General features: G+C 32.1%; 2 protein-coding genes across 22 annotated transcripts in view; one reads left to right on the top strand and one right to left on the bottom strand.

The window, feature by feature from the left end:
* The window catches only part of LOC105466141 (catenin alpha 3), a 1,883,635-nt gene that overhangs the window by 703,770 nt on the left and 1,165,883 nt on the right, over positions 1–13,982 (top strand). The gene's annotated exons all lie outside the window — the stretch shown is intronic.
* Positions 1–13,982, bottom strand: part of LOC105466138 (leucine rich repeat transmembrane neuronal 3) — a 184,204-nt gene that overhangs the window by 14,788 nt on the left and 155,434 nt on the right. The gene's annotated exons all lie outside the window — the stretch shown is intronic.

Here is a 13,982-nt window from a genome sequence, read left to right as displayed (position 1 = left end):
CTGACCTGACTAACCTCCATGGTTATATCTGTGGCTCTGTGGCCCAGGTGTCCCCACATTATCCCGCTAATGCCCCCCATTCTCATATAGTGAGATCAGTGCGACAGTTTTAAATCCTGGGATGAAACTGCTTAATTCTTTACTAGAAGATTCAGATAAATAGTAGCCTACACGGTTCTGAAAATGATAAAAGATTTATTGGAACAGCCAGAAAATTGCTTTCCCTAACTGGAAAACATTGTGTTTTTAGAACTGAGAAACACTATTATTATTGTTATTATTAGTGTTAATTATCCTATTATTTGGTTAGGATACAATAGAACAAGAGTGATTCTCAAACTTTAGCATTCATGAAAATCACCACCCACTTCTTTAATTAGTCAACCCCCTGCCACCCAAGATTCTCATCCAGTAGGTCTGGGATAGGTCCTGGAATCCGCATTTCTTACAAGTTCCTTTATGATGCTGGACTATTAATCCACACACTACGTTTCGATAACCTTTGCAGAAGAGAATTATCTAGACAAGTCATTCTGGCTATTCTTACCCATAACTTCTTAATATTTATTTTACCATAAAATTCCTTAAAATATTAATGTCTGTAGTTTGGTCCATGTATCTAAAATTTAGATGAGTTTAGAGAATTCCCAGGAAAAATCTATGGTTCCTACGAGGGTCTAAAAAGCATCAAAGGATGATGCTAGTTTGAAGGAACCACCTGTATCTATGAGGAAGGGACTCCCTTGCCAATTAAAGAAAGCAAATTCTAAAGGTGAGGGAAAAAGCAAGCATGACCAGGGTGAGAAGAAGCGAAACATACATGTTACAGACAAAGGAGAGCCTGAAATGTAATCAGATGTCAAAGTCTAGAGATATTTCCCATTTCTTTTTCAGTAAGATAAAACCTTGTCCTAAAAAGTAGCCAGATTTCAGGAACCTTCAGTCTTGATCTTGGTTTAATATCCTAATTACTAATTAATGCTGTTTAATTCTCTGGAGGATAAAAACTTCTGCCATTCTTGTTTGGTGAACAGATAGAATGCATATTTGTTTGAGCACATCAGACTAAATTCCTTTCTGATCTCAGCTGAGATTAGAGCCCAAAGCTAAGAAAAATAGAAGGCCTAGGTATTATTTTTTTATTAACTGCATCTTTACATTTTTCCCCCTCCTCTCCATGCATTAGAACCATCTTTGCCACTTCTGTTTCCATCCCTACAGTTCTACTTACATTTATTTCTGCTTCAGTGAAAATTCCTGGAGCAAATATTACCTTTTATCTCTTTAATAGAAGTAATCAAAAAATAAAAAATAAAACTAATCACTTCTTTTAAGATTATTTGCTTATAATATGAATATTTCAGCATGTCAAATATATGGAGCTTAGTTCTTAGAGAGAGAAATATAATCCAGTTCATTAAATGAAATTCCTGAGTAACTCTTCCTTTTTATGTGGATTTTAAAGATTTAAAACATGAAGTTATCTGATGCGGGAATGAAAGATATCATACACTTTTAAAAATGGTCAAGCCGACTGAAAAATCCTAAAGAAAATGCTTAAGAGTAAAATAGGATACTTCCATTTAAAATATATAAGAATCTTGTTGTCACAGATGAAATAGCCCAGACAACTAAAATACATTTTTATGTAAAAGTAAATGTGCAGCATGAATAGATTTGAGTTATCAAAGAGAACAAAAATAGAACTGTTACTGGGTACATGAGTTTTACATTTTCCTCTGGGAAATCACTGCTCTGTAATGTGTTATGGGTCATATATCTATAGGATTTTATATACTTGTTCTTATTTGTCACGGAAACTTATGCCTCATATATGCAGAATCATTTCTGGCTTACCTGGAATTAACTCTACTGTGAATAATTTGTAATTTCTATGGTCATGATTTATGAAAAATAATAAACCATGATACATTTATTCTGTGTGTGTGTGTTTGTGTGTGCACACACAATTTCCTGCTTGATTTAACATATAGAGGCTACTGGTATACAGAGTGCAAGTCCTAATTTGAACCATTATCAATTAAATAGTTAGCTCCGATTATCTGTTTTAAAAATCCCATATATTATTTTCTTTAGTGAGTTTTTTACTGTTGGATATGTCTTATTTTGAAATACCTTATACTATGATTATACTGTTTCAATATAAATACATATTTTTTCACATTTTAATATTTCTGAAATTAGGATGGAACTTATAAGCAATGTGAATGTTTAACATATATCATTTCCCTGTAATTGACAGTGCATTTTAAAGTTGATTCTATCTTATTAACAATAAAATAACGTAGTAAGATGTATCAGTAAGTAGAATGTAACAGCTAGCCATATCTGAATACAGCATCACAGTAGATTTTTCCCAGGTTGACCTAAATGATTTTGAAAATCTAAGAGAGTTAGCATTGGATATATACCCATGTGTATATATAGGGGTACACACATACGGAGATATATATATAATATATAAACATGTATGTATATACACATGTATAAACTTATAGCCAATTACGGTTTCAAAATCATTTAAATCAGGTATGGAAAATGCAGATTTTGGTGACACATCGGTTTTGGACCACTTTTACGTACTCATGACATCTATATAAGATTCATGTAAATATAGTGTACATACCTATGGATATATACATGATATGGTATATGTATGCACATGTGTGTACATTTACTCATAAATTTTTCAAATTGTGTTCAGGTAAGTCTATTGAATTATGAATATTTTGCACTGACAATTTTACTGGAATGACAAGATAATTTTTAAATATATAAAATATTTGGTTAAATTTAAGTCATTTCTCTCTCAATTTTTAATTTCTAAGTATTTTATACAGATGTGGTACAAGGAATATTTGTTCTTTTGTGGCTAATCAGATGGGTAAAAATTATTAAAGCTGTATGATATATGAGGCACCATGCTTGACAATATGAAGAACCTAAATATCAGTGGAAGGACCAAGTGATTTAGGTATAGAATATGGTCAGTAATTTTCTTTTTAATTATATACTGTTCCCAGCAGTTACTATATAATTCACTAGATATTTACATTAAATACAATTGCTATCATGTATTTTAAAATATGTAGTATAAAAATAAATTTTACTTAAATTTAAAAGACCTAGTTCACTGTTTAATGAGATGACGCTAAAAGGCTATGCTATCTGGAAATACTTATTTCGTTAGAATATCCATGTAGCACAGAAATTGTGTGTAATTTTTAAGCAATATATAGTTTGTTTTTATAACATTGATTACACAAAATATAATGATTCCTAAATGTAATAAAAATAAATAGTCTTTATTATCTAAATTTGTATGGGAGGGATATTTTTGCTTCTAATTATTAATAATGAGAAAATTACTTCTTTGTCAAAGCAAGTCTTCCTCATGAAAAATATTACATATGTTGTTTGTAATATCTTTTCTTCTCTATATCAACATCATATGTTGATTACTTTCTCAGTGTAGGGTATTAGATTTTTACATGTTAATTCAAGTAGGAAGTCAGATGCTAAGTGTGCAACACATTTTCTCCTCGAGTAGCAGTGCACTACATGCTGCCTGACATCACGGTATTGCCTTAAGAGTATTCTTTGGTTCTTCCATGAAGAGATTATTTGTCCCTTTCAAATTATAGTCAGTTGTTTGAGAATATGGCAAATCACAATTTGTGATAGTACCATAATTTGAAAAAGGACTGTGACTAGGATGAAACCTATTTATGTTTCAAGTAAACTAAATCTACAATTATAAGAAACTAAAATCATGGTATTTTTCACACCAGGGTAAATACTTGATGCAGCGGTTTGGGCAACAACTGTGAATTCAGCAATCTTTTGTGGGGGGAGTTTCAGTTTTGTTGGGAGGGTATGTCCTTGCACCAAAAAATGACTGGTGGCTGGGTACTAATGGAGAGGCTACCAGCTGGCATTAAAAAAACAAATCTGTTTGATTCAAACATGTAGATCCCTTCCTGTCACTAACTCACAGTAAATTCCATTCTCTTCACATAACCATCAAGTGACTTTGGGTCCTTTTTTCTTTTCTGTTTTTCACATTAACCTTCTCTCTCTCTCTCTGTCTCTCTCTGTCTCTGTCTCTCCCTCTATTTCTTTCTCCATTTTTACCCCATTTTTATTAACATGCTCCCTCCTGCGATTAGGGTGTTCAACAGTACAGTCCCCATTTATGCTTATCATCCCATTTTGACAATAAATGACTCAGTCAGCCTACCTGAGCAATGTATCCAAATACATTATTTCATAAAATAGTTACCCTAGGTGTCTGAACTAGCTAGTTGGAATAGGCTCACGGAAGGGCAATAGGAGATTTAAATCTAATAAGGCATTGGCTTCTCCAGATCGTTTGTTAGAAGGCTCTATTTAACGTGTCCATAAAATCTTCTTGTTATATCTTTCTGAGAATTAAGTTTCTTTCAGTGTATTTTAACCTGCTAAACTCCTATTTATCATTACTTCTGGTTTCTTTTAATCCTCTAAATCACTGTTTTCCAAGAAAGGTAATTATTCTTAAGGCTATGAATTGTGGAGATTCAGGGATATAAAATCTTACTGTCTAGAAAGCATTATCATGTATACTCTGAGCTAAGAAAATCACATTGTAATAATAAGCAGTAGTAACTAATCCATTATTTAGGAAATTCCCTTAGGAAAAATTTCGATTGTGCCAAACTAGTAGTGTCTTGACATCAATGATATTTGCCCTAGCAGCAATTTCCCAGTGATGTGTGTCCAGTCTCATATCACTGTCTCATATCAACATCAATGCTATGTACCTTTCACATAAAAAGTATAAAGTTAGACGATTAAAAATAACTAATTACTAATGGTCTTTTCCCCATTCATATGTAATATTTGAGTTTGTGATTATAAAGGGTAAGAATAGCTTTTTAAAGTTTCTAATTTGTGATTAAGTAAAAATAATTTTTACCACATATTAACTATATCAGTAATATCTAGGTATATTTGTACAAGTATCTGTGTATATATATGAACATTCATATGAATTTCTCATAAATAGTTGGTTGAGGTCACTCAAGAATCTCTTCTGTTTGAAAAGATTATTTTAAGTAAAAAATACTCTGAAGAACAGAAAATGACAGTCTACTTTTGTGAAGGATTAACAAAAAGGCTATTTTTTTCCCTCTCTAGAATTCTCTCTCTGGTTTGCTTGGTAGGTGTTATTTCTGAATAGAGATTTTAGTACGTATAAATATTTCTACAGATTGTCTTGAGATAATGCTCATGCTTTCCTCTTATATCATAGAGGAAATCTTCCAATTTTTATAAGGCTGAATGTTATCTAGCAAGTTTTCTACCTCTCTAGGTTGTTGAAAAGATGATACTTTAGGGTTTTTGTAAATATCGTTTTTGATCATCTGCATATAGTGAAAGAAACAAACTTCTTAATGAAGGAATTCCATTTTTTAGATGTAGCTCTTATCACTATCAAGATGTTTTTCTCCATTTTATCTTGGAATTCAGAGACCTATTATCTTACTTTTGTTTTTCATCTACTAAAGGGGTTTTCAGCTGAGTTTATTTCTACCTACTAATGTATATAATAATAGGCATTTCAGTCTTTTTCTAGTTAATATTTCTCCAATTTGTCTTTAAATTTGTTTCAAACTGAGCTCATTATCTCTGAATACAAACGGGTTCTTCTTCCCTTGGTCCCTACTTTTTTCTAGGGAACACTCACTAGATTAAGTCAACTTGATCTACGTATTACCCATCTACTTTGACTCTGTCTCTTGTTCCAAATGTCCCACGATTTGCCAGTTACTTTCTTGACATCAATGACAGGCTCACACTTCTCTCATCTCTGTTTCCACTATCTCGGCTTAAAGTATCATTATCGTTTTCACCTTAGTGACTATTACTGTCTCCCTAATCAGTAGAATTGCCAATAAAACTGGATATTTACAAATTTATTCTGGAGGAAATTAGCTATATTTTTTATTTAAATTTAAGCAATATGTAGAAAATAGTAAATACTTTCTTCTTTTGTTTTCCTTTTTGGGAAATTAACATCCTTAAATATTTACTTCTGTTCTTTAAATATATACATGCATATATTTATACATGTATGTTTGTGTGTATATCACACTGTCTCTAAATTCTCAATTTACTTAAAGAAATGTTTTAATTTCTAAAAAATACACTTGTGTATGACTTTATTCTTGTTCATTTTGATGCCTCTACTTTCTGTTTCATTTACATAAGCTGATTTTCATAACTAGCTTTGGGTTTTGCTAGGGTATACGCAATTTGATGTGTGTTTGGAGATAGGCTAGCAACATTTATTTTGTCCTATCAAGCTTGACCTTTATGCACAGGCTGGTAGTTTTACTTACAGTCAAAATAGAAAGCTGTCCCTTTGGTATTATTTGAATAATATTAAGAAACTCTTGATTGAAAATACCTTTTTTACTGGCTTGACTCCCAGCTTGACAATTTTGTTGCTAATCACTATTTTGGTTTCTAAGTGTTGAGGCAGTTGATAAAATATAAGTGCTATATGAGAGAAATAGTGTAAGCAATTATCACACTGCATCTTGGGTCCCTGGTAAAGTGTCAGGGACGGTCCAGATGTTACCTCAGGTTTTACTTTAGTTTCTTTAGGATTTCTGCAGCTGTGACTCTGCCTAGACACCTGAAGAAGCTGTGGGCTTTTGTTGCATCTGTCAGTTGATGCATGACCTGGACACATCTCTAATATCCTCTTCATTATTTTCACTATCATTCATTAAGCATTTACTATGTAGCACAGGTACTATAGTACATGCTGGACAGAGGTTGCCTATTGTAAGCCTTCTAAGACTACTAACAGTTGAGAAAAGGAAGACTTAGATAGTTTAAATAATTTGTATAAAATCACTCATGTAGTGAGTTGTCTGAGTAGTTGCCTGCCTTCTTAACCACTACATTTTGTTGCCTGTCTATCACTCTATCTAATTCTTACTGGCCTTAGAACCTACAGAGGTGAACACAATATAAGCATCTGATTCTCTGTAACACTAATTCTCAACATTTGGGTCTTATTTCCATTAGTGTGAACATTAAGATTTCCTAGGTTTATACTGTAGTTTTATGATGCTCCTTTGCACATTGGGTCTTCAGGAAAGAAACGTAGTTTATGATGGATTTAAGATGTGGGTAAGGTAGTGACAGCTCAAAATCAGAGTTCTCTGCTTCTTACAACACTCATACTGACCAATACAAGGCATAGAGAAAAGAGTCCAATCTTGAAAACACTCAAGACTGGGACAGGAACCTTAAGTATACTCCTGGATACATATATGTGTAAAAATGTTCAGGGAGAGACCTTTGGGGTTTTTAAAGTTGGATCCCTGTGTTGACTTAGAAATTGGTAGATATTTTCCAATTAAAATATGTTAGCTTTTCTTTTAGCAAAATGTTCCAAAAGAAACGTGAATTAATCTGTAGTTTGATTATTTTGTTTCATATGAGACTATACTTGTCTTGTTTTTTTTCTTTATGTAAAACATTTCTAGACAGGTGCTGCAGAAGTAAAGAACTGGAAAATGGAGAACAAACATGATGAAGACACAATTTCTGCTCTCTGGCAAAATTATAGGCTTGTGAAAGAGATAGACAAATAGCGCAAGAGAGTAAAGGAAGGCAATGGATGGGGGCCTAGGAGACAAGATACAGTGTATGTGTTTCTGTCTACACACACACACATAAACACACACTATATATAAAAATATATATATATACACACACACACACATATATATATACATACACACTCTGATTGGCTGATTTGACTAACTATATCATTCATCCTTTGTGTGTGCCAAATGAGGTAGCCATCTTTTTTCTTTGAAAATAATGTTGTTTTTGAGATTTATTGGCAAGAGTCCATATTGCTGAGAAGTGATTTAATATTTACTTTATGGACTCTCCCACAGAGATAATATACTTTACTTTGAAACTGATTTATTTGTTCAAAGAGCAATCTATCTCCTGGAACTGTTTAGCATTCCAATGGTTAATTGGTGTGAGTACAACAGGCTGTTGGATCATTAATTTTAATTATCTTGATTCTACTAGTAAATTATTTTTTAAGAAAGCACTTTCAAGAAGCACATAATTAAGAGCCTGAATTTATGTTGTCTATCTTTAAATTTAAAAACATAACATTTGAAAATATCTTTACAATTCTTAAATGTAATCCAGGCCCTGGTATTTAATTTTTATATTTTCTTAAGAGCTAAATTGCCAACTAAAGTAACAATTACTATTCTGATGTCACAAGTACAGTCCTCCCTCAGTATCCATGGGGGACTGGCTCTAGGACCCCTGATAGCAAAACCTATGGGGGGTCCTTTAGGTTTATATAAGTTCCTTATATAAAATGGTGTGTAGTACTTACATGTAACCTACACACATCCTCCCATATATTTAAAATCACCTGTAGATTACTCATAATACCTAATATAATGTATATGCTATCTAAGTAGTCATTATACTGTATTGTTCTATTTGTATTATTTTTAATTGTATTGTTATTTTTTATTGTTTGTTTTTCTTTATTTTCAATTTGCAGTTACTTGAGTTTATGGATGTAGAACCTATGGATATGGAGGGCTGATAGTATAGGATAATAAGGCAGAAACTCAATATAAATTCGCAAATTTTCAAGTGTCTGTAATGAGAATAATAAGAGACAAAAATATTGTTTGCAGGAGAAGAATAATTTTTTAGTGGTATTTGTGCAAAAACTTCATTATAGTGAAATCCTGCAGAGTTAAAATATAAACTTAAAAAAAAATAAGAGTTCTATTTGAAAGGTCACAGTTCTCCTTGCATCAAAATGCATTTGGAGTAAGGAAAAAAAAACCATTCTGAATTTTGGTAGCTTTATAGGTGTCTTGCAAATTTGTCTTTCAGTAATGCCCTAGTCCATCTAAGTAACAGGTAGAGTGTTACATAATGCAGGCACCTATTATCTTTATGATGTGGCTACTTTTGAATGTATTTTGTGTTTTATAAAGCATTTTGTTTCAGTTTTGCAAGAAAAAAATAAATATGGATTGGCTATATGCATTGTTTTTTATACATTCAAATGCTAGTGTCTACAAAACCAAAGAGAAATATTCATTCATTAATTTTTTCACTCATTTCTTCAATGAAGGTTTGCTGAATGCCTTCTCTGGGCCATTGCCAAGTTCTTGTCCTTCAGGGTTCTGGATGGAACATACGTCATTCCAATACATGCCTAGCAAGTGGAAGAGAGAGGATTCCATGTAGGAAAATCATTTCTTATCTTCCCATTTGGTGTCTCTCAATTTTTCACTCATTCACTCACTCACTTACTCTCTCACTCTTGTTCTTGCTTTCTTTCTCTTTAAATTATCATGGTATTTCCACATGATATTGTTGTATGTCTGTTCTTAGATTATGTCTTTATTTGCACAGATATTTTATCTCATATTAGACCATCACCTTTTTGAGCATAAGAATCTATGACTAATCATATTTCTCCATGCCTTACATTGTCTCACATGATTCCTTAAACTTATTAAGCACTGTATGTGTATTTATTGAATGAATGAATGAATACTTAAATGAATGAAATAAAAGAGTAAGGGTTAGTTAATATAGTCTGAGAAGAAATCACAAACCTCCATCCCCCAGTGGCTGGGCTTTATAGGAACTATATGACTGAGATAATCTATTAAAATAGAATTATGTTGGGATCTAGGCCATTATGACATTAGCTTAGAGACAGAGGGCTAAAATGAGTGAGCAGAAATCCACACTAATGATGAGGCACATAGAACTGCGTTATGATGTTTGAGATCCACTTTATTTTTTATTTGATTTTAATTATTTAAAAATCCTTTATAATTTTTATTTAAAACTTTATTTTATCTTACAATTATTTTAATATATTTATGTTATAGAAGGTATGAATTTTATATCTAAATATATAAAACTTTTAAAAAGAATATTAAAAATAAGACAATCATCCCTTAATTTGGTGATTTTCCCCCTATAAATTGCAAAATGTTATGTCTGCACTTTGTCGTCTAATAACTTCCACAATATCTGTGTTTTCCAAACTCTTTAGTGCTTCCTAGAAGCACTGATCATGTTCTCTAGGAGTGTGATGCACCTGCCAAATTAGCTTTTCCAGTAATGGACTCTGCCCTGGACCCTTCTTTGTTAGCCTCTGTTTTATTTTTGTAGTGCCAATGAAAAGTGATGTTTCTCTTTTACTGAGGCAAAGCAAAATGCCCCAAAGTGTGTTCATTTACATGTAAATCTTTCTGCACAGCCCAGTGCCTGCTAAATTGGTACTATTGCCAGGTAAAGTGATGAGACCTAAATTGAGACTATGGCCCTCACTGATCTTGGTGCTGTGTTTCCAAATCTGTTTCTTCATAGTGCTGTGCAATGAGGTGCAGTTGCTAATCAGTTTGAAAACATCTCATTCTTCTTTTCCTTTTTTTATCCTCTTGGAAACTGTAGTCACAATAGTCCACTGGAGGGTCTTATAATAACACTACATAAGTTAATGTTTTTGGTCTAGGTTTATATAAGTATGGCAGAATGAAAATTACATTATATTAAAAATTATAAAGCAAACAAACATATAACAGATACTAGTGTTTGGAATTGTTTTAGAAGCAACTGGTGGAAAGAACTGTTCTTATCTATGGCTGATAGGGTATTTTGGCCTCATAGGGAGGCTCTATATGTGATTTCCCTGAACATTGGCATTTATGTTTGTGTGTGTGTTTCATGACTTCTAATAGTTCACTTGCTTTCCAACTGGCATTTTCTTCCTTACTGTATTAATGTAGTCTTCACAATAGACTATGCTTTTGACATGCCTAATCTAAAAATAGTTTGTCCTGCTTTGGCGGACTTGGATATTGCAGAGGAGCATTTCAGGATTTGCCGAACCCAAGCAGCTGACATCCAAACTGACTTTCAAATGATGTGATTACTTACTGATAAGCATTGAATTTCTCTTCAACTTCATTACTAAATTAATTGAGACTTTGGTTGAGATTATCTCCCAACTAAATGAAGTGATATTCTGTATGCCTCTGCCAGGTTGCATAAAAATCTTGCACCTGTTTTAGTTCAAGTAACATTTTTTAAAGAAAATCCTTCAGCTGAGTTTCATTTTATAGGGATGAGGTCTTGCTATGAATTTCTTCAAAGTTTATATTTGTATCCACATAAGTATGAAAAAATGTATGCTATTTCTTCCACCCATTCATCCATTTATCCATCCATCTATCCACTCATTCACTTATCCGTATCATATCCATCCATCATTATTGAATATCCTAGAGATCTTGGGTGAATGAAACTAATTCCCTGATTTTACAAGCAAGCCATTTTAAACACCATGTTCCTAGGGTGGAATTATGTGTGGGACATGATGGGAATGGAGGGAAAGATCTTCTGCTGTTACTGTGAGGCTTTATATAGATAAGCCATATTTAAGCTGGCCAGGTTGGTCTTATTTATATATTGCTGTTATTTCATTGATACTAACATCATCTATCTCTCTAGATTGTAAATTCAATAGAGAATAAAGACTTCTCAGGGCTTGTGCAGGCTTGCATATTAGTAAATGTTCGAAAATTCTTGAGAATGGAAAGACCAGCAGGGAACTGAACTGATTATAACAAAGTTTATGTATTTACATTTGTAATGAAAATATCATAATAAAGGATGAGCTAATACATAAAGGTAAACTAATTCATTATTTCAAATGTTTATATGACACAAACATAAACTTTAAAAAGTAAGTCTGACAATATAGCTCTTATTATTATGCAATAAAATACTTCTTGTTGATATTTTAATAAAGATCAACTTCTAAATTTTATTTGCACATATAGATTATATGAGGGTGACTAACGTTGGACTGATTAAGGTGATGTTAGAGGGTGATGTGGTGAGTAGCTCTTCTCAGTGTCTTACCTATGTTATTTAATTTTAGTCCTTCTCATTTTTTTCACAGTTACATCTAGCATTTACAAATTAGTGTTCATTTTGTTTTACCTTATTGCATAGGATGCAGTATTTCTTTTGTTTCTTACAATAATAAACAAGAAAACTGGTCGTATTTTTGATTAGTATTATATGATCAACCACATATATATGCAGATAATTTTCTTTCAACTATGGCTTTGATCAAAACAAGTTAAAAAATAAACTACACAAAAAATGTGAGGTGTTATTCTTGATAGTGTATCTTGTCTCACTAACCATGTAATCATTTGGTTTTAACTCACAGTTCAAAGTAGGTATCAAATGCAATTAAAAATTAAAAATAATACAGACCATATTTGGACAGTAAATCTGAAGCTCAAGGTTAAAATCTTCAGTATCATTAGGATACCCTACTTAGAGAATATGTTTTAACTCCTTTGACATGTCTTGATATATGTAACCTACAAGGCACAAGTATAACATAATATGAAGGAGTTTTATGTAATTATTTAAACTGGTTTTCTTATTACTAGATCCTATCATTTATGCTGCTAATGTATAACCTGAATGATATAAAATCAGCGATGAAGGAAAGGATGAACCTTCATTTATAAACATAGTTTAGGCAGATTTTTTTATGTGATGCAGGCTTCTCTATGAAAAAGCTTAATCTTATGCTTTTATGAATAATAGCAACAATTTATTATTTCTCATTCTATTTACTCTGTTATTTAAGTATCTATTATAAAAGTTATGAAAGTATCTGTTATCCAAGTAGTAATATTGGAAAGGAAGGACTGATCATGAATCTTGTAAAAATATATGGTTAAGGATCTAATGTAGGATCAGGAAATTTTCTAGTTTAAAGGGTGAAAATGATTTTTTCTCATGACTAAGGATGTTCTCCTGTGAATGAAATTTAGAGTAGAATTATAAACAATATTTAAATTAATATATATTTTAATATTTGGTTCTCCACTTCAGATTTAGCTTTAAAATGTATTCATGGTGTTGTGATAGTCAATTCGATAATATAAAAATTTTTAACTTGGTAATGGTTAGCGACTATTTCCCAGTAGGAGCATCTTTGGTATTTTCTTCCTATTATTTTTCCTTCTCTGTGTTTGTGGAATTCTCACTCCAGGTGTAGATTTTTGTCAACCATTTGAGGATAACTCAAGGAACAATACATATGAGGGTAGATTGTTAATTCTCTGAGCTTCCATTATCATTCTAAATATATGAATACCAAGTTAAAAGTGGTAAGTGAATTTGAGATTAGTTATAAATATAGGTGTTTTAATATATCATATTTTGTGCTTGTTTAGAAGGAAACACTGGAGCTCCTGATCCTACCTTCTCCCTGAAAAGTGTTGTCAAAGCAAGGCACCTCTTCTTTGAACTGGCATTGACCTTGGAAACCATTATATTTCCAGCTGAATTGACTGTGTCTCTCTCCCTTCCTAATAGAGAACTGATTAGATTTTTCTTCCCTTTATTTTTATTCTCTTCATATGGCTTTTAATTTTGCTTTGATTACTTACATTTTAATAAAATATTTGTCGCTTTTGTAAGTAAATCAAACTCTTAAAAAGTATGTAATGGGAACTGTCCCGATGTCTATGGGGAGAACCAATGCATTTTGAATGCCTTTGCTGTTTATTTAGTGATTTCTTAATTATTTATTAAGGGATGTGAAACTGAGACATATATGTATCATTGATAGAGTAGAGGGAAAGCCACGTGGTTGCTTAATAAATGCACAGGTTCTTATTGTGCAGCTGCTATCACTGTCTAGTACCTGAATAATTCTTAGCTTCGTCTCAAGGAAAATTAAAATATACAAATTAAGAACACACAAATTCTAAAAAATAAAAACAATTCACATATTACTCAAATGTAGTTAAAATTAGGACATTGTTGAAATGTGTTGAGGTAGACAATGA

Source organism: Macaca nemestrina, chromosome 9 (assembly GCF_043159975.1).
Source record: "Macaca nemestrina isolate mMacNem1 chromosome 9, mMacNem.hap1, whole genome shotgun sequence".
Taxonomy (NCBI): domain Eukaryota; kingdom Metazoa; phylum Chordata; class Mammalia; order Primates; family Cercopithecidae; genus Macaca; species Macaca nemestrina.
The sequence above is the reverse complement of the archived record's forward strand: the minus strand, read 5'-3'. Positions and strand labels throughout refer to the sequence as shown.